At 46.3% G+C, this 27976-nt stretch overlaps 2 long non-coding RNA genes across 2 annotated transcripts in view; both read right to left on the bottom strand.

Annotated features, from left to right (window-relative positions):
• The window catches only part of LOC308200388, a 220262-nt gene extending 214765 nt beyond the window's left edge, over nt 1-5497 (bottom strand). Inside the window, exon 1 of the long non-coding RNA XR_013955591.1 lies at nt 305-5497. This is a non-coding gene — a long non-coding RNA (uncharacterized lncRNA). The remainder of the gene's footprint in view (nt 1-304) is intronic.
• A 5451-nt stretch (nt 5498-10948) lies between these two features.
• The window catches only part of LOC308200385, a 191363-nt gene continuing 174335 nt past the window's right edge, over nt 10949-27976 (bottom strand). The window contains exons 37-44 of the long non-coding RNA XR_013955582.1: nt 27454-27738; nt 24417-27339; nt 23941-24161; nt 20144-20277; nt 18926-19125; nt 15488-15715; nt 12399-13576; nt 10949-11411 (exon numbers count right to left, since the gene is read on the bottom strand). This is a non-coding gene — a long non-coding RNA (uncharacterized lncRNA). The remainder of the gene's footprint in view (nt 11412-12398; nt 13577-15487; nt 15716-18925; nt 19126-20143; nt 20278-23940; nt 24162-24416; nt 27340-27453; nt 27739-27976) is intronic.

Here is a 27976-nt window from a genome sequence, read left to right as displayed (position 1 = left end):
TTTGCAAGAACGATTCCTGTTAATCCTCCGATGGTAAATAGGAAGATAAATCCTAGAGCTCATAGTATTGGGGGGGTCTCATTTGATTGTTCCTCCGTGCAGGGTGGCTAGTCAGCTAAATACTTTGATTCCGGTAGGGATGGCAATGATTATAGTGGCTGATGTAAAGTAGGCTCGGGTATCAACGTCTATTCCTACTGTAAACATGTGGTGAGCTCAGACGATGAATCCTAGGAAGCCGATGGATAGTATGGCTCAGACTATTCCCATGTAGCCAAAGGGCTCCTTTTTGCCTGAGTAGTACGTGACTACGTGTGAGATGATTCCAAACCCCGGTAGGATCAGAATATAGACTTCTGGGTGTCCGAAGAATCAGAATAGGTGTTGGTACAGGATTGGGTCTCCTCCTCCAGCGGGGTCGAAGAATGTGGTGTTTAGGTTTCGATCAGTTAGTAATATTGTAATACCGGCGGCGAGTACGGGGAGTGATAGAAGGAGTAGGATGGCGGTAATTAGTACGGATCAGACAAATAGTGGGGTTTGGTATTGTGAGAGTGCGGGGGGTTTTATGTTGATGGCTGTGGTGATAAAGTTGATGGCCCCAAGGATGGAGGAGATACCGGCTAAGTGGAGTGAGAAGATAGCCAGGTCTACTGAAGCTCCGGCGTGGGCAAGGTTACCTGCTAGGGGAGGGTAGACAGTTCAGCCTGTGCCGGCGCCAGCTTCTACAGTGGATGAGGCTAGTAGGAGGAGGAATGATGGGGGGAGGAGTCAAAAGCTTATGTTGTTTATTCGCGGGAATGCTATGTCGGGGGCACCGATTATGAGGGGGACTAATCAGTTGCCGAATCCTCCGATCATGATGGGTATGACTATAAAGAAGCTTATTACAAAGGCGTGAGCGGTAACGATTACATTGTAAATTTGGTCGTCGCCTAGGAGAGTTCCTGGTTGTCCTAGTTCTGCGCGGATTAATAGGCTGAGTGCGGTGCCGACTATTCCTGCTCATGCCCCGAAGATGAGGTACAGGGTGCCAATATCCTTATGGTTAGTGGAAAATAGTCATCGGTTGATGAAGGTGACGGGTAAGATGGCTGAGTGTTGAAGCGTTAGGCTGTAGTCCTTTTTACAGAGGTTTAATTCCTCTTCTTATCGGCTCTGTAGTGAAATTCATGTTGAGTTGCAAGCTCATCGATGCGCACTAGGGTGCGTCAGGGTCTTTGTAGGCAGAAGCCAATTGGTTTAGGCATTTAGCTGTTAACTAGAGTTTTATGGGATCGAAGCCCATCTGTCTAGGGAGGCTTTAGCTTAATTAAAGCGTCTGACTTGCATTCAGAAGATACAGGTTAATATTCTGTAAGTCTTAATGTGCAGAAACTAAGAGGGTTTAACTCTTATTTAAGGCTTTGAAGGCCTTCGGTTTGGGGTGTTATCCTAAGTTTCTAGACAATGGCATGTATTATTGGGGACAGGGGAAGTAAGAGGATTGATAGTGAGGCAAGGACCGCAGTAGGTGTGCTTGGGGCTTTGCTAGTGTATCATTGTTTTATGTGGTTAGAGGAGTTGGGGGGAAGGGTAATTGTTGAGTGGTATGCGAGGCGTAGGTAGAAGAAGAGGCTGAGCAGTGATAGCATGGCAATTGCCATGGCTGCTGGTGTTATTTCCTGTTTAGTTAGTTCTTGGATGATAAGTCACTTTGGTATAAAGCCTGTTAATGGGGGGAGGCCTGCTAGGGATAAAAGTACTAGTATTAGGGTGGCGTTTAGCACTGGGGTTTTTGTTCATGAGGTTGTGATCATGGATAGGTTAAGGGCTTTGATTTTGTTAAGGGCTAGGAATACGGCTGATGTTATGATTGTGTATAGGTAGAAGGTAAGTAAGGCCAATTTGGGGCTGTAAACTAGGATGATGGCGATTCAGCCTAAGTGGGAGATGGACGAGAAGGCTAGGATTTTGCGTGTTTGTGTTTGGTTCAGTCCTATTCAGCCTCCTAGTGCTGTTGAGGCTAGGGCCATGGCGGTGAGTAGAGCTGGGTCGAGGGATTTGGATGTTAGTAGGAGCAGGGTTAGTGGGGGGAATTTTATGAGGGTCGAGAGTAGCAGGGCTGTTATTAGTGGTGATCCTTGTAGTACTTCTGGGAATCAGAAGTGAAATGGCACTAGGCCCAGTTTAATAGCGATTGCTGCTGTCAGTAGTAGACAGGAGGTTGGGTGGTTTATTTGTGTGATGTCTCATTGGCCGGTGACTCAGGCATTGGTTATGCTAGAGAATAGGACCAGGGCGGAAGCAGCTGCTTGGGTTAGGAAGTATTTCGTTGCGGCTTCTACTGCTCGTGGGTGGTGGGATTTGGCAATTAGGGGAATGATGGCTAGTGCGTTGATCTCCAGTCCTGTCCAGGCCAGAACTCAGTGGTTGCTGGAAATTGTGATTGTGGTGCCCAAGATGAGGCTGAAGGTTATGATTGGGGTCGCGTAAGGGTTCATTAGTAGAGGAGGGGGTTAAACCATCATTTTCGGGGTATGGGCCCGATAGCTTGATTAGCTGACTCTACTAGAAAATAATATAAGGGAAGTATGGAGAATTTTGATTTCTCTTGTGTGGGTTCAATTCCTACTTTTCTAAGGTCAACAGGAAATGAGAGGGCTGTTATACCTCTATGTTCACTTTATCATAGTGACCCTTTGTAGTTCAGGCACATTTCCTTATGTAAGGAGGTAGGCCTGCATAGCAGATAGGTATGCTGATGTGTCAGAGGCACAGAGCTAGTGTGAGGGGTAGGAAGTTTTTTCATAGTAGGTGCATTAGTTGGTCATATCGGAATCGTGGGTATGAAGCTCGGACCCATAAGAAACCAGAAGATAGTAGGAGGACTTTTGTGGCTAGGATGACGGGGAATAGTTCTGTGGGTGGCCCTAGGGCGCTTGGGTTTAGGAATATGATGGCTGTAAGTGTATTTATTAGCATAATGTTCGCATATTCAGCTAGGAAGAATAAGGCGAAGGGTCCTGCGGCGTATTCAACGTTAAACCCTGAGACTAGCTCAGATTCACCCTCTGTGAGGTCAAAAGGAGCTCGGTTTGTCTCTGCTAGGGTGGATACGTATCATATTATTGCTAGGGGTCATGAGGAGAAAATGAAGTATAGAGGCTCCTGTGCGACGGCAAAGGAGCTGAGTGTGTAGCTTCCGCTTAGTATGATTATTGATAGCAGGATTATGGCCAGTGTCACTTCGTATGAAATGGTCTGTGCTACTGCCCGTAGGGCTCCGATTAGTGCGTATTTTGAGTTCGAGGCTCAGCCTGATCATAGGACTGAGTAGACGGCTAGGCTTGACATGGCTATTAGGAAGAGAACTCCGAGGTTTAGATCTGCTAGGGGAAATGGGAGTGGTAGTGGTGCTCAAGTGGTGAGGGCTAGGACAAGGGCTAGTATTGGTATCAGAATGAATAGAAGTGGGGAAGAGGTAGAGGGTCGGATGGGCTCTTTGGTAAATAGTTTCAGTCCGTCCGCAAATGGTTGAAGTAGGCCAAAAGGCCCGACAACGTTAGGGCCTTTGCGGGATTGTATGTAGCTTAGGATTTTCCGTTCTACTAGGGTTAGGAAGGCTACGGCAATCAGGATTGGGATGATGTATAGGAGGGATATAACGAGGCAGCTTAGTGTTGTTATTTGAATCATGGGTGAAGCTAGGGAGAGGATTTGAACCTCTGGGGAAAGGGCTTAAGCCTTCTGCACTTGCCGGGCTCTGCCACTCTAGCTGGTCCTTTTCTAGGATTGAAAGTGGTGGGGGAAGGCCCTCTTCACGGTTTAGTTGGTTTCACTGCTTAGAGGGGGGGGGCGTGCTTGTGGTATTGGCCCCACTTTCCCGGTCCTTTCGTACTGGGGAGAGTGTGTCATAGATAGAAACCGACCTGGATTGCTCCGGTCTGAACTCAGATCACGTAGGACTGTTAATCGTTGAACAAACGAACCCTTAATAGCGGCTGCACCATTAGGATGTCCTGATCCAACATCGAGGTCGTAAACCCCCCTGTCGATATGGGCTCTTGAGGGGGATTGCGCTGTTATCCCTGGGGTAGCTTGGTCCATTAATCAATTATATTGGGTCTGGTCACTGTTAGCACTTTGAGGGGTAGCTCTAGGTAAAGAGGTATGGTCTTGTTTTTGGAGGATTTGTTCTCCTCCAAGGTCGCCCCAACCGAAAAATATCGACCAGGCTCTGCGATGGTAGTGGCCCCAGTGGGGTTGATTGAGGATTCGCGGTGGTCGTTGATTTTTAAGTTCCACAGGGTCTTCTCGTCTTATGTTCACATCCCCGCTTTTGCACGGGGAGATCAATTTCACTGATTATCTGTGAGAGACAGTTAAGACCTCGTTTAGCCATTCATACAAGTCTCGATTTATGGGACAATTGATTGCGCTACCTTTGCACGGTTAGGATACCGCGGCCGTTAAACCTAAGTCACCGGGCAGGCATCACCTTCAATACTTGTTTAATTTGCTGAAGGCTATGTTTTTGGTAAACAGTCGGGCCTTATTAATTTGCCGAGTTCCTTTCACAGATTTTAATCGCTCTTATAGGCGCTCCTGAGTCGGGTTAACAGGGTTAGTTAATACGTGGTCTTGTAGGGGTTTTTGTATCTGTCTAGGTCTGTTAATAATGTTTCTATGTAAGCTTGCGCCGTTAGAGGGGTGTGGCCCTGAGTTACTTATTTTAGCATTAATTCTCCTATATTCATAGGTTGACCTGTTTGTGATAAGGGAATCATCTTATTTTGGTATTTTTAGGTGGTGGAGCTTTGACGCACTCTTTTTTGATGGCTGCTTTAGGGCCCACGGTAGGATCAGTAGTAAGAATTATCCGCTAGTCGAGGTTGTGTCCTTTTTTAATGGAGCTGTCCCTCCATTAAATAGCTCTTAATCATCTCATTAGGGTTCAGGATGTCCGGTAGGGAGGATTAAGGGGGAACTTAGATTCGTTTCACAGGTAACCAGCTATCACCCAACTCGGTTGGCTTTTCACCTCTACTGACAAGTCATCCCACTCTTTTGCAACAGAGACGGGTTCGCTCTCTTTAACTGCTTGAAAGTAGCTCGCTTGGGTTTCGGGGGGGCAAACTTTAGTTCACTTTGCTTGGTTGTTCTCGCTAAACCATGATGCAAAAGGTACAAGGGTTAATCTTTGCTGTCTGTCGCTTTGATTGTTTCACTGCTATTTCATCTTTCCCTTACGGTACTGGGGTCTCTATCGCGTCTAAGTGTCTTTTCTATCGCCTATACTAAGACTGTAAAATGCTTTAGTTTAATTAGTTTAGTAAATTCTTTAGTTTTGGTGTAATATTTGTGTGGTTGAGCTAGAGGGGGGGCTTCAAGACGATCCGGTCTAGTAGATATCTTTCAGGTGTAAGCTGAACTGGAGGGGAGGTGTAAGCTGGACTGACTGCACTGCATCCCCAGTGGTGCCAGTGCACTCTCTGGACTCACTGCACTGCATCCCCACTGGTGCCAGTGTACTCTCTGGACTCACTGCACTGCATCCCCAGTGGTGCCAGTGCACTCACTGGACTCACTGGACACATCCCCAGTGGTGCCAGTGCACTCTCTGGACTCACTGCAGTGCATCCCCAGTGGTGCCAGTGCACTCTCTGGACTCACTGCACTGCATCCCCACTGGTGCGTGTACTCTCTAGACTCACTGCAGTGCATCCCCAGTGGTGCCAGTGCACTCTCTGGACTCACTGCACTGCATCCCCAGTGGTGTCAGTGCACTCTCTGGACTCACTGAAGTGCATCCCCTGTTGTGCCAGTGCACTCTCTGGACTCAATGCACTGCATCCCCAGTGGTGCCAGTGCAATCTCTGGACTCACTGAAGTGCATCCCCAGTGGTGCCAGTGCACTCTCTGGACTCACTGTACTGCATCACCAGTGGTGCCAGTGCACTCTCTGGACTCACTGCAGTGCATTCCCAGTGGTGCCAGTGCACTCTTTGGACTCACTGCACTGCAGCCCCATTGGTGCCAGTGCACTCTCTGGACTCACTGCACTGCATCACAGCTGGTGCCAGTGCACTCTCTGGATTCACTGCACTGCATCCCAAGTGCTGCCAGTGCACTCTCTGGACTCACTGCACTGCATCCCCAGTGGTGCCAGTGCACTCTCTGCACTCACTTCTCTGCATTCCCAGTGGTGCCAGTGAAGTCTCTGGACTCACTGCACTGCATCCACAGTGGTGCCAGTGCAATCTCTGGACTCACTGCAGTGCATCACCAGTGGTGCCAGTGCACTCTCTGGACTCACTGCACTGCATCCCCAGTGGTGCCAGTGCACTCTCTGGACTCACTGCAGTGCATCCCCAGTGGTGCCAGTGCACTCTCTGGACTCACTGCAGTGCATCCCCAGTGGTGCCAGTGCACTCTCTGGACTCACTGCAATGCATCCCCAGTGGTGCCAGTGCACTCTCTGGACTCACTGCACTGCATCCCCAGTGGTGCCAGTGCACTCACTGGATTCACTGCACTGTATCCCCAGTGGTGCCAGTGCACTCTCTGGACTCACTGCACTGCATCCCCAGTGGTGCAAGTGCACTCTCTCGAGTCACTGCACTACATCCCCAGTGGTGCCAGTGCACTCACTGGACTCACTGTACTGCATCATCTGTGGTGCCAGTGCACTCTCTGGACTCACTGCAATGCATCCCCAGTGGTGCCAGTGCACTCTCTGGACTCACTGCAATGCATCCCCAGTGGTGCCAGTGCACTCTCTGGACTCACTGCAATGCATCCCCAGTGGTGCCAGTGCACTCTCTGGACTCACTGCACTGTATCCCCAGTGGTGCCAGTTCCCTCTCTGGACTCACTGCAGTGCATCCCCAGTGGTGCCAGTGCACTCTCTGGACTCACTGCACTGCATCCCCAGTGGTGCCAGTGCACTCTCTGGACTCACTGCACTGCATCCCCAGTGGTGACAGTGCACTCTCTGGACTCACTGCAGTGCATCCCCAGTGGTGACAGTGCACTCTCTGGACTCACTGCAGTGCATCCCCAGTGGTGCCAGTGCACTCTCTGGACTCACTGCACTGCATCCCCAGTGGTGCCAGTGCACTCTCTGGAGTAACTGCAGTGCATCCCCACTGGTGCCAAAGCACTCTCTGGACTCCCGGCACCGCATCCCCAGTGGTGCCAGTGCACTCTCTGGACTCACTGCACTGCATCCCCAGTGGTGCCAGTGCACTCTCTGGAGTCACTGAAGTGCATCCCCAGTGGTGCCAGTGCACTCTCTGGACTCACTGCAGTGCATCCCCAGTGGTGCCAGTGCACTCTCTGGACACACTGAAGTGCATCCCCAGTGGTGCCAGTGCACTCTCTGGACTCACTGAAGTGCATACTCAGTGGTGCCAGTGCACTCTCTGGACTCACTGCAGTGCATCCCCAGTGGTGCCAGTACACTCACTGGACTCACTGCACTGCATCCCCAGTGGTGCCAGTGCACTCTCTGGACTCACTGCACTGCATCACCAGTGGTGCCTCTGCACTCTCTGGACTCACTGCACTGCTTCCCCAGTGGTGCCAGTGCACTCACTGGACTCACTGCAGTGCATCCCCACTGGTGCCAGTGCACTCTCTGGCCTCACTGCAGTGCATCCCCAGTGGTGCCAGTGCACTCTCTGGACTCACTGCACTGCATCCCCAGTGGTGCCTGTGCGCTCTCTGGAGTCACAGCACTGCATCCCCAGTGGTGCCAGTGCAATCTCTGGACTCACTGCACTGCATCCCCAGTGGTGCCAGTGCACTCTCTGGACTCACTGAAGTGCATTCTCAGTGGTGCCAGTGCACTCTCTGGACTCACTGCACTGCATCCCCAGTGGTGCCAGTGCACTCTCTGGACTCACTGAACTGCATCCCCAGTGGTGCCAGTGCACTCTCTGGACTCACTGCACTGCATCCCCAGTGGTGCCAGTGCACTCTCTGGACTCACTGCACTGCATCCCTAGTGGTGCCACTGCACTCTCTGGACTCACTGCACTGCTTCCCCAGTGGTGCCAGTGCACTCTCTGGACTCACTGCACTGCATCCCCAGTGGTGCCAGTGCACTCTCTGGACTCACTGCACTGCATCCCCACTGGTGCCAGTGCACTCTCTGGACTCACTGCACTGCATCCCCAGTGGTGCTAGTGCACTCTCTGGACTCACTGCACTGCTTCCCCAGTGGTTCCAGCGCACTCTCTGGACTCACTGCACTGCATCCCCAGTGGTGCTAGTGCACTCTGTGGACGCACTGCAGTGCATCCCCAGTGGTGCCAGTGCACTCTCTGGACTCACTGTACTGCATCCCCAGTGGTGCCAGTGCACTCTCTGGACTGACTGCACTGCATCCCCAGTGGTGCCAGTGCACTCTCTGGACTCACTGCACTGCATCCCCACTGGTGCCAGTGTACTCTCTGGACTCACTGCACTGCATCCCCAGTGGTGCCAGTGCACTCACTGGACTCACTGGACACATCCCCAGTGGTGCCAGTGCACTCTCTGGACTCACTGCAGTGCATCCCCAGTGGTGCCAGTGCACTCTCTGGACTCACTGCACTGCATCCCCACTGGTGCCAGTGTACTCTCTGGACTCACTGCAGTGCATCCCCAGTGGTGCCAGTGCACTCTCTGGACTCACTGCACTGCATCCCCAGTGGTGTCAGTGCACTCTCTGGACTCACTGAAGTGCATCCCCAGTTGTGCCAGTGCACTCTCTGGACTCAATGCACTGCATCCCCAGTGGTGCCAGTGCACTCTCTGGACTCACTGCACTGCATCCCCAGTGGTGCCAGTGCAATCTCTGGACTCACTGCACTGCATCCCCAGTGGTGCCAGTGCACTCTCTGGACTCACTGCAGTGCATCCCCAGTGGTGCCAGTGCACTCTCTGGACTCACTGCACTGCATCACCAGTGGTGCCAGTGCACTCTCTGGACTCACTGCAGTGCATTCCCAGTGGTGCCAGTGCACTCTTTGGAGTCACTGCACTGCAGCCCCATTGGTGCCAGTGCACTCTCTGGACTCACTGCACTGCATCACAGGTGGTGCCAGTGCACTCTCTGGACTCACTGCACTGCATTCCCAGTGGTGGCAGTGCACTCTCTGGACTCACTGCAGTGCATCCCCAGTGGTGCCAGTGCACTCTCTGGACTCACTGCACTGCATCCCCAGTGGTGTCAGTGCACTCTCTGGACTCACTGAAGTGCATCCCCAGTTGTGCCAGTGCACTCTCTGGACTCAATGCACTGCATCCCCAGTGGTGCCAGTGCACTCTCTGGACTCACTGCACTGCATCCCCAGTGGTGCCAGTGCAATCTCTGGACTCACTGAAGTGCATCCCCAGTGGTGCCAGTGCACTCTCTGGACTCACTGCAGTGCATCCCCAGTGGTGCCAGTGGTGCCAGTGCACTCTCTGGACTCACTGCACTGCATCACCAGTGGTGCCAGTGCACTCTCTGGACTCACTGCAGTGCATTCCCAGTGGTGCCAGTGTACTCTTTGGAGTCACTGCACTGCAGCCCCATTGGTGCCAGTGCACTCTCTGGACTCACTGCACTGCATCACAGGTGGTGCCAGTGCACTCTCTGGACTCACTGCACTGCATTCCCAGTGGTGGCAGTGCACTCTCTGGACTCACTGCAGTGCATCCCCAGTGGTGCCAGTGCACTCTCTGGACTCACTGCAGTGCATCCCCAGTGGTGCCAGTACACTCTCTGGACTCACTGCACTGCATCCCCAGTATTGCCAGTGCACTCTGTGGACTCACTGCAGTGCATCCCCAGTGCTGCCAGTGCACTCTCTGGACTCACTGCACTGCATGCCCCGGTGGTGCCAGTGCAATCTCTGGACTCACTGCACTGCATCCCCAGTGGTGCCAGTGCACTCTCTGGACTCACTGCACTGCATCTCCAGTTTTTCCAGTGAAGTCTTTGGACTCACTGCACTGCATGTCCAGTGGTGCCAGTGCACTCTCTGGACTCACTGCACTGCATCCCCAGTGGTGCCAGTGCACTCTCTGGACTCACTGCACTGCATGCCCAGTGGTGCCACTGCACTCTCTGGACTCACTGCAGTGTTTCCCCAGTGGTGCCAGTACACTCACTGGACTGACTGCACTGCATCCCCAGTGGTGCCAGTGCACTCTCTGGACACACTGCAGAGAGTGCAGTGGCACCACTGGGGATGCACTGCAGTGCATCCCCAGTGGTGCCAGTGCACTCTTTGGACTCACTGAAGTGCATTCTCAGTGGTGCCAGTGCACTCTCTGGACTCACTGCACTGCATCCCCAGTGGTGCCAGTGCGCTCTCTGGACTCACTGAAGTGCATTCTCAGTGGTGCCAGTGCACTCTCTGGACTCACTGCATTGCATCCCCAGTGGTGCCAGTACACTCTCTGGACTCACTGCACTGCATCCCCAGTGGTGCTAGTGCACTCTGTGGACTCACTCCAGTGCATCCCCAGTGGTGCCAGTGCACCACTGAGAATGCACTTCAGTGAGTCCAAAGAGTGCACTGGCACCACTGGGGATGCACTGCAGTGAGTCCAGAGAGTGCACTAGCACCACTGGGAATGTAGTGCAGTGAATCCAGTGAGTGCACTGGCACCAGTGGGGATGCACTGCAGTGAGTCCAGAGAGTGCACTGGCACCCCTGGGGATGCACTGCAGTGAGCCCAGAGAGTGCACTGGCACCACTGGAGATGCAGTACAGTGAGTCCAGTGAATGCACTGGCAACACTGGGGATGCAGTGCAGTGAGTCCAGAGAGTGCACTGGCACCACTGGTGATGCAGTATAGTGAGTCCAGTGAGTGCACTGGCACCACTGGGGATGCAGTGCAGTGAGTCCAGAGAGTGCACTGCCACCACTGGGGATGCACTGCAGTGAGTCCAGAGAGCTGATAATGTATATTTTCTGAACACCAACAACAGAGCTTTGGAAAAAAAATCATCCAGTAATGAGGTTCACAAGAATAGTGTCTTTGCTGTATTAATACCTGAACTATTCTGAAGCTTGGTAGAGACTCAGTTAAAACAAAGCATGACGTGGTATGAGCTAAGTAGGACTAATATATCTCCAAAATTGAAACCATATCAGATTTTTATACAAAAAGTAATTAACTTCTGGCACTTTCATTTCAGAATGCTGAGTTTGAAATCCCAGTGGGTTCGATTTTGAAGTGCAGAGCAACTGCCCCCGCAGCAAAATCACTTCAATATGTCACAGGTTGGGAACCTAAAGCCAACAGATGTTTTGGAGAAGCTAATCAATAAAGCTATACCAACAGTTAGATCAAGAAGAAATTATTCCAGCTGAGAGATTGACTTACATCTTTTTTCCTATGAACAGTCAGCAATTTTATCTACGTGCAATACGAAGAGACAGATTTCCTGCAAATAAAGGAAAAGTGGTTAGATTTTGTTACATTGGGATAAATCTAAGAGGATCTACTATCAAATTCACCAAAAAAAAATCTGACCAGGAATTAATGAAAGAGGAGATGTGGCAGATGGTTGTGCTCACGGAGCAACATGGTCCTATCTACATTTTCTTCCACTGAAAGGAAGCATTCAACAATAAAAAAGGAGGCTCCTGGAAATGAATTTGGAAACTTCTCAGAATAATCTACTTAACACAAGGAATACAGAAGAATTATTTCCAAATGGGGATTTGACATTTACACTAGCAGGAATAATATCTCTGGTAAGACTAGGGAGTTCAAACATACAAGAGCTGTTAATATTTCCATTTCAGTACCTAAACTTGTCATCAACTGGGGGTAAAGAAAGCTCCATGGCATTGCATCACACTTAATTAAAAAAATTACGGGAGGTCTAAAAGGGAAAAGAGTAGTGGGGAAGGGGCAAGGGATGGGTTATTCTTTTTTTTTTCTTTTTTTTTTTTCCCTGAATTCATCCATCACTGGTTACAATTATAAACAAAAAATCAAATTAGTTGCACCAGTGGTCTGTTCAAACCTGACAATTTCTGTATTTCTAGTTTAGATAGGAGGAGAATCAATGAAAGTTTTACAAAGGTAAGTTAAAGACAAAGCTTACAATGCAGAGTGCTCAATCTGTCTGCCAAGGCAAGGTTCAGCCTTACAGGAGTCATTAAGGTTAATGCAATCTATACTGATGTGACAGTAAGATGCTCTATTTTCATTACACCAGAAAGCAGCTCTGATTCACTGTGGTTAGGGCTAATTGACAGTTTCCAAATCACACAGTGGTAATTGTTTACAGTTGTAGAAAGAGAGTATATCGTTTTCACTGCTGGTATACTTGATACATTTATCCACTTAACCCCTCTCACTTAATTCCCTTTGATATGTGGAAATAAGAAATAATTGAATCCTAGTATCTTTTGACATTTACCTTTCAGTTAAGAAACTGCTTTGCCTTGTAACCAGGAATTCAGGTCAGGGAAAGCTTGAACACGACTGCCTCTTCCTTCTGAGAATGACCACCTGTGCCCAGGGAGGTTGTGGAGTCTCCTCTGGAGATATTCAAGGCCCATCTGGACACCTACCTGTGCAACCTGCTCTAGGGAACCTGCTTTGGCAGGGGGGTTGGACCCAATAATCTCTTGAGGTCCCTTCCAACCCCTACAATTCTGTGATTCTATACCAGCTCATCCAGCTCCTTGATTCAGTTTGGACAAATCAAAAGTATAGACACTGACTCCAGAAAGTTAGAAGACACATTAAGAATGGCACAAGTTCCCAAGAACAAAGTGTGTGCTCAGTCTGACTCATCTGTCCTACCTCCTCATCCTGTTCTTAAGTTACTTGCTTGTAGCAGCCTCTATTGTATGTGCTCTCAACATCCGTTGCTGTCCTGGGAAGAAGTCTGGTACTCTGTTGTCATTGCTGAGCATCAGAAGGTCCCACACATAAGGAGAAAGACCTACTTCAGGACAGCTCTTCTTGTGAGGACAGACTGATGCAGGACTTGGAAGAGGCAGTGGGTAAGTTGGGGAAAGAACCAGAGCAGAGGGAAGCCCTGGATGCTGCATGGTTGAGGTGTGGCAAGAGAAGCCCCTGTGAATGAGCTCAGCTTCCATGCAGGGTACGGACCACAGGTGTCCAGCAGCTTCAGGGGCTTTATCCAGTCATTCCTTGTATTTGCAATTTAGTAGCTCCAGAAAGGTACTGGTGCAATACAGCTAGAGTAGGTCTCTGTAATCTTCAAAAGCAGCAGTTTAGAAGCCACTCTCCTCAAAACAACCCTCCGCCAGGCTCATGCAGGACATTGTATAACATGGTCCCAGTTTGTGCAGCTTTCCATGCAGAATGGAGAATGCTTTCGAAGGACTGTGCCATTTGGAAGCTTTCACAGACAAGCACATACTGAGGGACCAACAGAGCTGGTTATTTAAATGCCCTCCTCCATGGAGGTTTTCTAATTTGATTTGGAGATCCTGCTGACAGCACTTCCCTGTAAGAGATTTGCCTCAGAAGAGCGATCCATTCCAGGGGCTTCCACAGATACAGACAGCCAATGCTTGATGAAGCCCATTTTCTGCACAGCAAGAGGGGGCATGCTTTCACCTCCTGGACAAATGATCAAATGGTTAAAAATAAAAGAATGAAGTAAAGTATCCATTTATGCATTAATAGCCAACAACTACTAGGTAACAAGGAAATAAGATGGAGACAGTTTAATAAGGCAGGGCTAGATGTGAACATTGCTAATGCAGAAAGGTACTTTTAAAAAAAGACTTAGAGATAGCAGTTGTCATCAGTAGAGTCAAATATATTTAACTAGTATAGAATCTAATCCTCATATGAAATATAATGAATTCTGCACGAAGTAAATGAAAAGCAAACGTCTTACAGGCTCCCTGAGTGAGCCTGGACATTTCATGGTTTGTAAAACTGACTGTCTTGGTATTTGATGCGATGGCGGTCACAGGTTCTGACGCACTTTTTGACAGTGAGCAGTGCTGTGATGCGTCAGGACAGAAAAGCTTGTAGTCAACTGGATCTCTTCATTTGTTTCACACATTTTATAAACTTTAAAATGAATTTAGGAAATGCATCAGCTATTAAGGAAGGTACCATGTGATGCTGCACCTGCTGAACTAGGTATTTCATGTTATAATAAATGCCATCGAGACTCAGATATTCATAAAATAAAAAAGGAAGGGGTAAAATCAAGTGCATGCAGACAGGTCCATTAAGTACTACCTGGTACATAATAGGGTGCAATACTGAGAAAAAAATAAACCGTCAGATTTTGGAAGTTACAAGATAGAACCCAGCCACAGGGCCAGCCACTAAATCCAGTGAGACGCTGAAAGAGATTATTAGTTTGGGGGAAGGTCCTAAAAGGTACTAGGCTCAATTCTACAAAAGGAAAAAGAAAGAAAAAAAAAAGTAATTTCAGAGGGTGTTTCAGTGGCATTTGTGATGACAGTGAAAAAGTTAAGTAAGCCATTGCTGAAGGACAAAGTTAATTTGCTAAGTCTATGAGTTAAGGTGTTGTCTGTTTGCACAAGAGGTCTCTGAAGCATCCATACACACTTCCTCCAGCTACTGCTTAATGAATCCTGCAATTTTCTTTCCACGTGAGGCTGCAAACATCTGTAATTCACCGTCTTTCTCAATACATGTGAGTTTAGCAATTTCTGGTGTCTTAGAGCCGGTTATAGTGTTTGCCAGAAAAATGCAGCTCTCTTACAACACAGAGCTGCTTCTTCCAAACACGGGTGTTTTCAGAAAGTCTGTTTTAAAGCAGTAATGGGGATGGCAGTGGGTCCAAATCACCTAGGACCCTCACCATCTTGTGGCTGTGTTCCCACATCTGCAGGGTCTCAGACTGTACCTGTTCCTCACCAAGGCTGTGCTTTATTCCTCCGTTATTTTAGGAACCCTGAATCAATGAATTGTTCAGGAGGTTGTAATATCTGAAACTTCAAAATGTGTAAATCTACTTAGTTTCAGTACCTAGGTCTGACAATAACTTCCTTCCTCTGACCAGAGTTACGATCTCTTGTTTTACACACTTAGCAAAAAATAGGATGACTACTGCATCCTTTGAAACTTCCACCACATCCCATCCCTGAGTCCTAACTTTGGACTTCCAAAGCTTAAGGCAGCAACCAGTGGAAAATATTATGAGAACACCAGTTCTTTAATGGCCAAGAGACCAAGTACTTAAGGACTCCTGTCTATTGCTAGCTGCAGTTAAAGCTCTTGTTCTGGTCTAAGATGAGGATCTTGCCAGGGACAAGGTGCCAGCTCCCTTCTCACTCAAGCTGAGGGCACTACTGATGTCTTTATTCAACAGTCTGATTTGACACACCAAGCCAGTTGCAGCCTATACAAACATGACAGAATGGGCTATACTTGGAAGTGCTACCCCAGAAATGCATCCGTTTTTTCATTTGCTTTTACTGTTAGCAAATTGAAAGAAGCAAAAAAAAAATAAAATCCTTCAATTAGCACTTTGCCTTTACTTGCCTGAAGAAGAGGAGTGATGCCTACGGCATCCTACGCGACTCAGCCCAAGTGATACAGGACAGCAACACAGACAGGATGCAATGGTTTGTCTGCTCATCCTTCCTTGGCTATATGGCACTTTCTGCCATCCTTTCTTTTGTCATCTTCAGCCTGGGAGTCTCTTGAGTCTGTGCAGTTGCTTACTGACATGAAGGAGCTGCCAGAGCCATTCAAGGACTGTTGGTGCTACTGGAAAACGAAATAAGTCTCATCAGTGATTAACAAAGAAGGCACTGAACAGACACACCTGCAGAATTACTGTCAGGCCCCAGGTTATAGCTCTGGACTCAAAACTAGGTTGGACTTTCTGTTTAACTGAAACGGTGTAGGAGGTTTGCATGTTTGTGCAACAGCTTTCTCCCGCTATTACAGGGCCTTGCATTATATTGCTGTCCTAAGTAGGCAGAATGGAAAGTTATTTGAAAGAATATTGTTGTTTGTGGTGGTTTTTAATATGTAATTGAATTTCTATGCAAAGGAAGCATTTGTTTTCTCTTCCCTAACACATCTTCCTTCCTGCTCCAACTTGGTTAATTGAACATTAACAAATTTTTGTTTGGTTGTTTTTAGGAATGTCAACAAATATCTGATACGTGTCAGCAAATCTCACAACTCACTATTTCTGTGAGATACTATCAGTGACATCTTCCACTTCTCTGCCTTGCTAAAGTTCCAGGCAAAATCTACGTGGCTCTGGGGGTCTTTGATATTGTCCCATGCTAAAATAGTGGTGGTAATTAGACCTGGTGGTAATTAGACCTGTCAATAAGTACTGGAGCTCACTGAACTGAAATGATGTAAACAGAGGCTTGTCAATGCCACCTCTCTATGGCTCAGGCAGAGCTCTCCTGTCATGAGCCAGCAGCGTGGTGGGGTTCGGGCCTAGCAGGGTTTGGGCCTGGCTGACCCCCAGGCTCTGCCCACACACTCTGTGGTGCCCAGGACCCCCAGCCCTCTAACCAGAATCCTACTGATACTACAGTGGTTTATAAAAGCCTGGAAGGCTGCTCTGGCACACTAAGGAGATGCGGTTGTAGCTTCACCGCTCTGGAGGACTCCCTGGCGTGACGGGCCCTCAGGGGAGCAGCAGCACCAGCTGTAGCACAGCTGTCTGCACGCACCAGAGCCATGCAACCACCCGCACACAGGTGGGAGCCTGGGGAACGGCGCCCCTGTGCAGCTGGGGGGCACAGGGTGGCTGAGCGTAACACACGGCACTGCTCTGCGCCTCTGATGCCAGCTGGGCCCAGAGCCACCGTCCCAAACCCAACGGGAGAACGGAGGTGGGGGTGATGCGTACAGAGGTTGTGCGTAGCCCCTGGAAGCAGTGTAGCCAAAGTGCTTCGCCTGAGCTTCAGAAGAACAGCAAACAGCACAAAACCTGACAGCTGGATTTTGTGGGCATGTCTGGATGCAGAGCCAAACGACAGAAAATGGAAAAGCAGAGTTCAGACCCTTCTCAGGTGTTTTCCTGCCACGGGGAGGGAGGTTCCCAGCAGGTCAACCTGAACGCCCCAGTCACAGACAGAGGGGTGAAAACACAGGTCCAAATTGTCATGTACTGAGGTCTGAAACAGAACCTTGTGTTGAATACTCAAAATTTGAAGAAAATCTAAAAACTGACACCTTGGTCAAACCCTGCACCTTGAAGTCACCTTTAATGGAGCGATTCTGTTAGTGGACAAATGGGCTGGCAAAGCAAATCAGCTGCAGATTTTCATACAGTTTTGCCAGTTACTTAGGGGTTCATTGGAGCAGTCCAATGCTCAGACACAAACAAGACAGAAGCAGTTCAGGCTTTGCAGGGTTCATCATATTCTCCCCCAACACCTTTTCTCTCTCAGGCCTGGGATTTGTTAAACTTGCATTGCGCTACACATTCCTGAGATCCGCAGTGGCTGCTAGAGCTAAGCTGAGCATTTCAGCAGCTCATCCTCTTCCCAAACCGTATAAAACTTCCCAAGCTTGAGCAGTTTTCACAATTCGTCTCAGGTCTAGCTAAACACAAAGTGTCACATTTTCATTTTGACACCACCAGATGCCTGGCCCTGATACACTATGAGATGGAAACTGCTTTTCTGAGTAGAGTTTCACTCTGAATTTTTGCAGGTGCAGACCCAAGTATATTTTTAACACAGTGGAAACTAAATAAGTTAAGTCTCAAGGGTGAGTCTGCTGGGTTAGCACAGCTTCAGTATGTCTTGATGTTTAACACTTTTGGTGTTTTTATTCAAGGTAGCTCGAAGCAAATTCTGGCAAATCCATAGCAAATGCAGAGTTTGCCCATGGAGCACCTCCATTCTTTACAATCAAAACACAGACTGCAAGAACTTTCATAATCTTGGGCAAAAATCGTGTATGAAAGCTGAAGCTAAGAGCACCTGTCACTGCAGTGGCCTCATTGGCAATGTCTATGCTCTGATCTGCCTCAAATACAAACCAGTAATCTAAGCTGGGCATTGCAAGCACTGTCTACATGTGAGAAAGAGCAAAGCTCTTTCTTGTGTGAACTCCTTTGATGAATCCTGTTTTGATTCAGTCTTCTAGGAAGTGAGTGCCTCTAAGACAATTTGCTTACACTGCTTTGTCAGCAAGGCTCTCAGGGTGGTTATGGAAATTCCAACTTTCAATAAATAAAATAATTATATTTGAAAAAGGAACCCAAAAGTAAATTATACTGTATTTAACTAAATAAAGGTATTTGTGTTGGATCTCATGTAATCCCACCAGCAACAACAAATGGGTAAAGAAACATGATAGGTGAGATTTTCATAATTTCTTAAGCTATTTCCAATGCATTGATATTTTTCTTTGCGATTTCTTTAACAGGTGGAGAAAAAAAAAGAAGAAAAGTCAACAGTGACAGCTGAGACACCATGATTAGTGCAATTTGGCTGATGGAAGTTTGCAAGGATACAGCGTGCTTTTATCCTATGGTCTATGTTCCTCTGTGTACATACAAGGTAAGGCTTTTGGGCTTTTCTCGCAGTTCATTTGTACAGACACAAGTACAGTGAGCAACCACCCAAACTGGTAACACATTTACAGAAAAATGCATATACTGAAAAGAAAATCAGATAATCAATGTGAAAACAACCTCTGTAAGCCTTCCAATCAATGATCTTTACATTACTCTTTCCTCTAATCACATTGGACTTTAATAAAGACTCTCTCTCCCCAGAACACACAGTGTCCATGTAAGCTAAATACTTATCTTTGCCTGTATCCCCCTTTCCCTTCCAAACTACAGCACACTGATCAATAATTGCCATCGAGCCCCCTATATATACAATAGCTTTAGATCTAAAATAAAGCTTTTGGAAAACCTAGCATCTTCACATGAAATTCTGTGAAAAAACTTCCATATATAGTGTCACTACCTGAAATAATGAGCCAAACCTGAAAATAGAGATAACTGGAGACCCTTTGAAGCTTGGAAAGCAGCTAGCAACCACGTGCACGGAAGGCTCAGCTTCCCAGATGGTGACGCTTGCAACATCTTTGCTTGGCTTCGCTGATGAGCTCCAGCCACACATCTCTGACACTTCGTGCAATTCCCACTACCAATGGTTTTTGTTTTATTCCTGCTTCAACGTTCACTGAGGTTTTTAAAACAAGAAAATAATGAAGAGAAAATATTTATATGCAAATATTTGCATTCATACATACACTTAGCTGTTTGTACGTGAGGAGTTGTTTCCTGTGTGAATAAAAACCTTGCAAACAGACATATCAGTGAATATTATCATAATGGAGAAATCCTTCAAAACAAGGATTACAAATAGAGTTGAGTTCAATATAAGTTTATATTCAATAGCCAAAAGTCACTATTCTTTAGGAGGTCACAAAAAGAAATGCTAACTAACTCCTTTAAGTATTGAAACCATTCCTCATCAGGAAACCTGAACTAAAAGCATTCAACCTAGCACTTCCATTTTTGACCTTTCCTAACTGATAAATAATGCCTGCAGCACAGATTAATATCCACCATATATGCGAGAATACCATATACGTCTGCTAGTTACTTCATATGTGCTGTTTTTCCTCTCCTCTGGTGCCCTCTCTGCTTTGAATGTGGTTTTCATTATTGCTCTGTAAGTGTTTTGTACTAAAGCATTGGTGTACACTTGTTCTCTGAGCTTGGCTTTGCTGCACTGATTATATTAAAACCTTTACAATTTACAAAGTGTTTGGATTCATTTGGCCTATCCATTTTTGCCACCCAACAAAAGGGCTGAAATGAATGAATCAATTTTTAAAACAAATAGGACTTGACAGCAGAGACATAGATTTGTGTGAATGGCAAAAGGTGCCTAATTAAGAGCTCTGGGGATGATGAGGCTTTTATTTCTCTAATGAAAAGGAGCTTTGTGAGTTTGCAAGTATTCTCCAGCTCCAGCAGGATGGATCTCTCCTCTGGGGAGAAAAAGACAATTCATTTTTCATGCCTCCACTGAGCTACTGGCATCCATTCTGCCTTCTGGGTCAAAGCTTTCAGGTGACCACCGGTTTCTAAATGCTGGAACAAATACCTAGAAGGGATGTTCTCACTTTCCAGACAGCATAGAGCAACCGTTTCTAAAAATCAAAGTTTCTCACTGATGTCCCCTAATGTACCTGGTATTTTCTCTCTAAAAAACGGAAAGATCCCAGTTCCATGTTGTGTATGTTCTCCAGACATAATGGCAACACTGTGGTGTTGGATATAAATTAAACTGATTAGCCAAGCACACTGGTCTCCCCATTGTCTTCTGTAATAAAAATATACAGAACATAAAATAAAATGTTAATGGGCAGTATTGTGCTAACTATTGTACTGCTATTAGGAAACCAAGGAGGAGGTGGCTGTGACCAGTAATGCAGCTTGCTGTGAGCACTGCCGCTCATTTGAAGCCCCCCCAGTGGGAAAAGGCGGGGTGTTTCTACATCTGATTACTCCTTGTACAACTAATCTGGGTTTGCTTTATCCTCACCCACAGAGCGCTACATGCATCTGCTTTAGAAGTCTGTTGGAGTATTTTAGTGGGTGCTAAAACCAAAGAAAGAGCCCTTAAAGCAGCAGCTTTACTTTTATTTTATATATTTATATATATTAATAAAGAAACAGGACCATATGAAAACTGGGGAGGACTTGTGGCTGCTTCAGCCTTCAGTTGTTCTATTGTGCCACAGCAATTACTGCGCTAGCGTGGGGCAGGCACCAGGAAGAAACCAAGCTGCTGGGTTTCCATCATCTTCACAGAACTTTTAAAGACCTTCTGGAAAGTGTTATAATACCAGCATCCAAACTGAGCCTGTGCTTTGCAGAACGTTTAGTTGTACTGTTCCATGAGCAACGTAACAGTCTTATTTACAGACCCTGGATGAGGCTGGACTTCTTAGCCCAGGAGAGTGCTTTAAAGCACTCTCAGGTTCCTCATAGTCTTTCAGCTGGTGTTGTTCTTTAGTCCTCCATCATTTCTCACGAAACGTTGTCGTCTCAATTATTTTGTTTTAAAATGAGATAAGCCCAAAATCCCAATACCCCTTTGTGTGCCAAATGTTCCTTGGCGCACACGTGGCAAAGTGCATCCAACACTTTTTTGCCCTCGAGCAGCACTGCAGGGACCCACAGCCTTCAGTGTGGCAGTGCACGCACAAAATCAGAGACAGATGAGGAAAGCAGGAGCAAAGTTAAACATGCTCATTTTCCTCAGAAAAATCACGAGTTAGTGAGGATTTGACACAAGTTACAGATCTTTAGTAATGCCTGAGCTCGACCTGCGTACAGCAAAGCACTGTGTTGCTGTGTGAAAGAAGTCCTTACTGAAGAGCATCCCAAAGCATACGCCTATGCCCTGGCACTGAGCAGCTGGCAAGTTTCAGGCAGGAGACAAACAGGGCAGAGCCTGATGCAGAATATTTGTGTGCTGTGGACATACTTAAAGGCATACTTGTGTGGACAATTCAGTCCATGCAAGTGAGCAACGCTGGCCATTTTGGCCATTGTACCCATTAGGACAGGTTGGTCACATCTAATGCCACCTTTTAAGTCTCCATAGGCATTAGGGAATCTGGACCAGAAATCACAGACACAATGTCTGTGCTTTAGTCTGCCCTTATTCAGAGAAAAATCATAGTTATGCCTAACAATGAGAAGCAAAGAATAAAGGCAAGCGGAAAAAAAAGCATTTCCCCCATATTCAAGAAGCAGTGCAGCTGCTGAAGCTGCAAAACCAAGCAAAGATCTCAACGAGAACATACAAATGCAATCTCTGCAAGAGTCTGCACACAACAGTGGATGCTCTGCATCCAAATAGGAGCAAAATGGCAACGTCCCAGGCAAGGATGCTTTCATCTAGGAGTGTAGTACATAGAAAAAAGAGCAGAGCTTGTTACCCACCCACTTATAAAATATTAGAGGTAATGAACCTAAACAAAGCATCTCATTTTTCCTGGCAAACAAAAAAGAAAATCATTTTAACTAAACTGGCTTAAGTGAAACACGAGGAGTTGCTGCCAGCAATCCAATTTAGGACTTTACTTTTTTTTTTTTTCTTTTTTTAGTTCATAACCTTTCAAATGTGCCTGCTCAGGCTAACTCTCTGGTGAGCAGGACTGTTTATTTCACTGGACGTCTTTAAAGCTCAGTGGGGAAAGTTTGTATTTCTTCCGATTTTCTCCATGATAAAAACATCCAGATAGGTAGAAGGTTTGTAGGACGGAAGAGGACAGACAGAGCTGCTGTTTCAGCTTATAAAAAAAGGGCAATCCTTTGATTTTATATATTTGTATACCCCACACAAGCATCATTAGTACTGGAAAATAAAGAGAAAGAACCTGTCTACAATTTCGATCTTCATATGCAAGTTTGCCCTTAACTGGGTGGGGATAACCGTAAGTTAACTATATGCTCCAAAAGCCTCAGAAAGGTTAAGATTTGCTGTATTGTGAGCTCAAAACACAGCAGCCATTTTGGCTGAGGGTAAATGTAGTTTAGAACTGCCCTATTTCTAAAATACAACAACTGATGTTCAAAACCTTCAAAAATATGTATATTTTAAATTTCAGTAAATACATAGCTAGAAATTTATCAGGAAGAAATACTTCCACATACCTCCAAAAACCAGGAGTAAGTCTCTTATAGAAGTTACCAACCCACTGTGGTTCTGAAATGCAGACTGCAAAATTAAAATTACAGCCAGATTTTCATATATATATGTAAATACTTGCACTTTTAAGTAGTGACTTGGAATTTGCATAAAAGCCTCCAAAGCAAAAACGTTGGAGATCATATTAAATAGTAGTATTAACGATCTTCATGATGTGCTCTGAATACCAAAAATGAGTTTAATTTGAAATACGACCTGAAAAATTCAAAGTGGATCCAACGTTAAAAATGAAATCTTGAAAAACAATTCATACAACGCTGAAAAGTAACATGCTTAAGAGCAGGTAAGACAAGGGTCTGTTGGGAAAAACCTTTCAGGTTTCATTATAACTATGAATCTCCCCTTGTGCTGTCTGGAAGGCCTGATGAGACCTGCAAGTCTTTCAAAACTAATATTGGTTAATTTATGGTTTCACATACAACAGACATTTTTGCATGCATTGGCAAATAAGTCAGTCACATTTCAGTAGTGATGACTGAATTCATGATTTTTCAGGTTGACTGAAATTGAAATCCTTAAGTTATGTTTTGATTTTCAGAAGATTTTTTTTTCAGGATTAAGTCTAAAAGCTGTAAATCAAGACCATTTTTTATACCATGCAAAACAGTCAGACCTGCTTCTCCTGCATATCCTACCATCACAGAGACCTCGTCTAAAGAGGTTTACAGCATCCCGTTCTGGTGTTGCTTAAGTTACAGCAAACATGAAAATAACAGCGGCAAATGGAGGAAGAAAAGTGGGCTGGGTTGAATTAGGATGGTTGATGCGATAAAAGAAATTGCCAAAAGAAATTGATGTGCTAGAAGAAAGTGGAAGTTGGTGCCAAAATTATTTGAATCAGTTTTGGAATTTTCATCTGTGTTTGCACAGGCTGCTTCTCACCCAGGGAGGAGTGGTGCAAGCAGTGCTTGCTTGCTTGAGCTGTAACATCGGGAAGAAACAAGTGCTCTGTGTAGGTTCACCAGACAAAAAATCCCAACCGATTATTGCAGCTTACAGGGTCAGGCTCAGCACAGCCATGCAAGGCCTGGGGCTGGCAAACAGCTCCAACCAAGAATTCCGAGCATCAGGAAAACGTGTGGTGACAAAGAAGGTCCAAAGGGAAGCCGAGAAGTCAAGCTACAGGTTGGGCCGGTCAGGGCCATGCCAATGAGAGCCCGCTGGCCCTGACAGACAGCTGCACTGGCTGCGGAGAGCCTTGTATTCTGAGAAAGAAATACAAACCATTGGGAAAGAAAATGCAGCCTTTCAGGCTTGTTTTACCTAGCCGCAGATCTGCCGAGTTAAATCCGTGTAAGCCACCGGCACAGTGAGGGAGAGCCTGGCTGAACAACATCCTCCTCCTCCTCCTCCTCGGTGTGTGCATGCAGGCGTCCATACAGCCTTCTCCTTCCTTTAAGAGCCATCGAAGCGTGTAATTTCAGGAAGCTGATCAGACCATCCGTGCGGCAGTCAGTAGATGGCAGTTACACCTCTGCGAAAGGCTAACCTCAAAATCGGGCAGATGTTACTCTACCAAAAAGGAGCTGATTGAAATAATACTTAAATACAAAAACATGAACTGAGTTTCAAATGTCTTTGGATTGGGATGGCTCGGCTAGAATTTGTTGTCTTAGGTAACAAAATGTTTGTTCCTTCTGGCTTTCTGCTGCTTCTGCATCAAGACAGCCCACCTACCCCCCCATGTGTGAAATCCCACAACTCCTGATTTCATTAATATTAGACTTCATAAATTTTACCTTTTGAGCCTAAGAAGCTCTGGCTACATCCTGTGAACAACGCATGGCAAAGTGTCTTGTTTCTCTGAAGTCGCCAGAATCAGTTAAATCTGGAAAGAATGAGCTTTAAAAAAGGAACAGAAATCCCCTGACTCCCAGGTCCTATGGGCAGGGACAAGCACATGCTCCCAGGAAAATCCAGAAGGGCCAAAAGGCAAAATAAAAACAAGCAGTACAAAAAGAAACTACTCAGTTTCTTCCAATTCCACAGGGCGTTTACTTCAGGCTCAGCAGGAATGTTGGGCCAAAATTAACAGAGAAAAGGCATCAAACTTATTTTTATCTTAAGCAGGTTTCTTTTTCCTTGCTTCCTCACCCATGTAATCATTCAGAGATTTTGAAGCACAAAAAATACTCAGAAGGCTGAAGAGAAATAGTTACTATTTATTTGCTTCCAACTGAAATTAAGGACTATATCCTTGCCTCCAAGGGCAGTGTTTTCTTTGGTTTTGTATCCACACCCATTGAAACAATCAGCTTTCCAAACAATTTTTCACAAAGTCGAAGGCAGTGAGTAATGCTGTAATAAAAGGAATGATTTTTAACCATCTGACAGCCTTTCATTTTCTTCCTGGATTGCTAGAGCATTAACAGCAGACACTGCTCATGCAGCCGTGAGAGCTGCTTCCTCGCAGGGCTGCCTCAGCTCTCCAGCTCCCGATCCTGCCCATCCCCTTTATTCCTGAAGGATGACACTTTCCCTCTGTTTCCTTTCAGAGTGAAAAAAAATCATGTAATATCATAAGTTTGGGAATGGATCCTTGTGCAAATTATTCATAAGCTATGCATTATGCATAGGGTATTGTGGTGGTACAAGGCAGTAGCTTGTACTCGCATATTTACCGTGTGCAGACATTTAATCTCCATGCAGCCTTATACATCGGCCACTTAAAGTCTGGTTTCTCATGTGAATAAAATATAGGATTTCCACAGCCCTCAGCAGGGAGGTGTATCGCAACATCACTGCCTTGCTGCAGGTACAATCTGTTTCAGGTTCTTTCCTTCCCACTGCTGAGCCAGCTCAGCTCACAACAGCACCATCCTGCTGCACCAGCTCAATGCTTGCAGCTTGGCCCCGAACCTCGACTCCACTGTCAGTCCAGCTGCAACCCTGTGCAGCAAGTTCCTTCCAAACAGTTGTTGTCAAATTTGGGGAAGCCGTGGAGCTTCCCACAGGTGATTCTGAGCAGTTGCTCATCTTTCCAGACCTGCCTTTAAGGCCCTGTGTGCAGACGTAGCAATCAGGCATCCGGGGGCTCTGAGCATCAGCAACCAGCAGCCGTATGGCTCAAGAGAGTTGTGACATGAACCTGTCTTAAATCCATATGTTAGGCTATTTCACTGTTTTGTTGGTGGAACTCTTCTTAAGATGGACGATAAAAGTGCTTTTTCCTTCACTGTTCTTTTCCAAGTATCTTTTCCCAGGCACAGTCACACAACCCATGAACACACCAAGAGCAGCAGCTGGAAGTCCCTCCTTGACTGCATAAAAGCAGTGCTTGAGCAAGTAGCTAATTGTGACAGCACGGAAAAATAAAAATAAAAAATTTCAGGAGAAACAAATTGTTTGGAAGTTTCTGAAGCAGGACTTTATGAGGCATAATCTTCATTTACTCTTTGCAATTCCACTCTGCTGCGTAAGAAAACAAAGCATCCTTCAGTTTTTACAAAAACATTTGAGACTTCTTTAAAACCCAACCCCAAAAGTCAAAAGCACTTTTCTTTCCTCTGGAACTGTCATTTCTTGTGGAAAGTAGAAAGCACCCACAAAAGTTTGCATTTCAGTAAGAACTCCATTTCCTCGTGGAGAGAGCAAAGTTCGATCTGAATTTAAGCAACACTCTTCCCTTGGCTGTGATCTGACATGCTGTAAGCCCCCATTACTTGGGCTGCTTTTTCTGTGAACAGAAGATGATGAAAAATATTCTTCACAGACAGTCATCAGCTGCATCGTTTCCAATTGTACAAACCCTTTTTGAATGCTTATCTGTTTAAAGGGCTGCCCAGTACTAACAGGCCCTAATCTGTTCAGCACTCTCCAGTTGCTTACATCTGAGAAAGCAATCGATTTTATGGTAAAATACTGCAGTGCAAAAGTCTGAGATTATGACATTTCATGCCAGTTCACACTCCATTACTGGCAGACCAGAAGAGTAAAAGCAAAAAACTTTCCTAGCTGATCCCCAGCCCTACAAATCAGGTGCAGCATCTACACAAGTCCAGCAGCACCACTCCCCAAATGCATCTTAAGACCCAACTAACCATTGTATTTTTCTCCTTTCTGTGCTACCTTTGTCTTCTGAGAACACGTGAAAAAAAATTCCAGGTTTTTGTTCTAGCTCTGTGGGATGAGCAATAGATAAAGAGAGCAGAAAGTCCCCCAGATTGCTCTGGTTACATGGGCTTGGCATCCTGAGGAGGATCCTCAGGAATAATTTGTCTCCTGATGTAGTAATGGAACTCTGAAAGTCATCAGTGATTAGCAAGCCTCATTAAAAAAAAAAAATTGGCATCCTTTAAGAACAGAAAGGACAGTGACAGCTTCTGCCTCTGGAGCTCCCCAAGGGACACAGCCGTCCTTGGACCGGGAGGCCCTGGGGCTCCCTCCTCCGCCCAGCTGAGCGCGAGCGGCTCGGTTCAGCCGTGGGAAGGCTTCAGGAGGCAGGCATGTGGCTCTGCGCCGCCTCGACGGCAGCATCTGTAGGGCTAACACTGCTTTGTTTGTACAGGGGTGCACACCTCCGTGTCGATAAAGCTGTCCTTGGCTACAGCGTTGGCGACTTCAGTCTGTGGGGCACTGCGAGGGGCTGGGAGAGGAAAGGCAGGGCTGTTGCAACAGAGCAGCACTGTGCAAGGCTGGCAGCCTGCAAGAGCCAGGGGCTTTCTGGGGATAAACACATTCACTAATTAGAATTTGCAATCCTCGGTGGCAAGAGGTAGTAAAAATTATTCACCAGCTATTAACAGGGTGTATTTATATGAACACACAGACACACACCTCTTAAACCCAAGGCTTTCAGCTTCTCAGCCCGAGCAAACACGTTGGTAGTGTATTTACTGCATCAGTCATAACATCGGAAATTGTTGGTCTGCTAATGCTCCGACACCAGCCATGCTGCTATTGATACTGGCTGATATTGTCGCGTCGTGTCTGTCACTCGTTATACACAGGAAACCTTTTGGAAACTGCCTTTCCCTCAGCTCCAGGTTTGTTCCGCTCCTACCACAGCAGAATCTTGCTGAAGCCTCAGACTGCTGCATGGTTCATGGACACAAACACAACCTGAGACAGAGGCATTAGCATCACCAGAAGTCACATTTCTATTGCAGGAAGAATTATGGATTATTCTTTGTACAGAATTTAATCTAAGCATGCAATTCTAAAGAAGTTGATTTTGTATTTTTAAAAAAATAAGCATTCTCCCTGCCAGTGATTTCCTCTTCTCCAATGTAATGTAAATAACACTTTGTACATTTCCTGTTTTATGGTCTCTCTGATTGTATCTTACACTTTCCTTCAA

The sequence above is a fragment of the Anser brachyrhynchus genome (genome assembly GCF_964034855.1).
Source record: "Anser brachyrhynchus genome assembly, chromosome: 10".
Lineage (NCBI taxonomy): Eukaryota > Metazoa > Chordata > Aves > Anseriformes > Anatidae > Anser > Anser brachyrhynchus.
The sequence above is the reverse complement of the archived record's forward strand: the minus strand, read 5'-3'. Positions and strand labels throughout refer to the sequence as shown.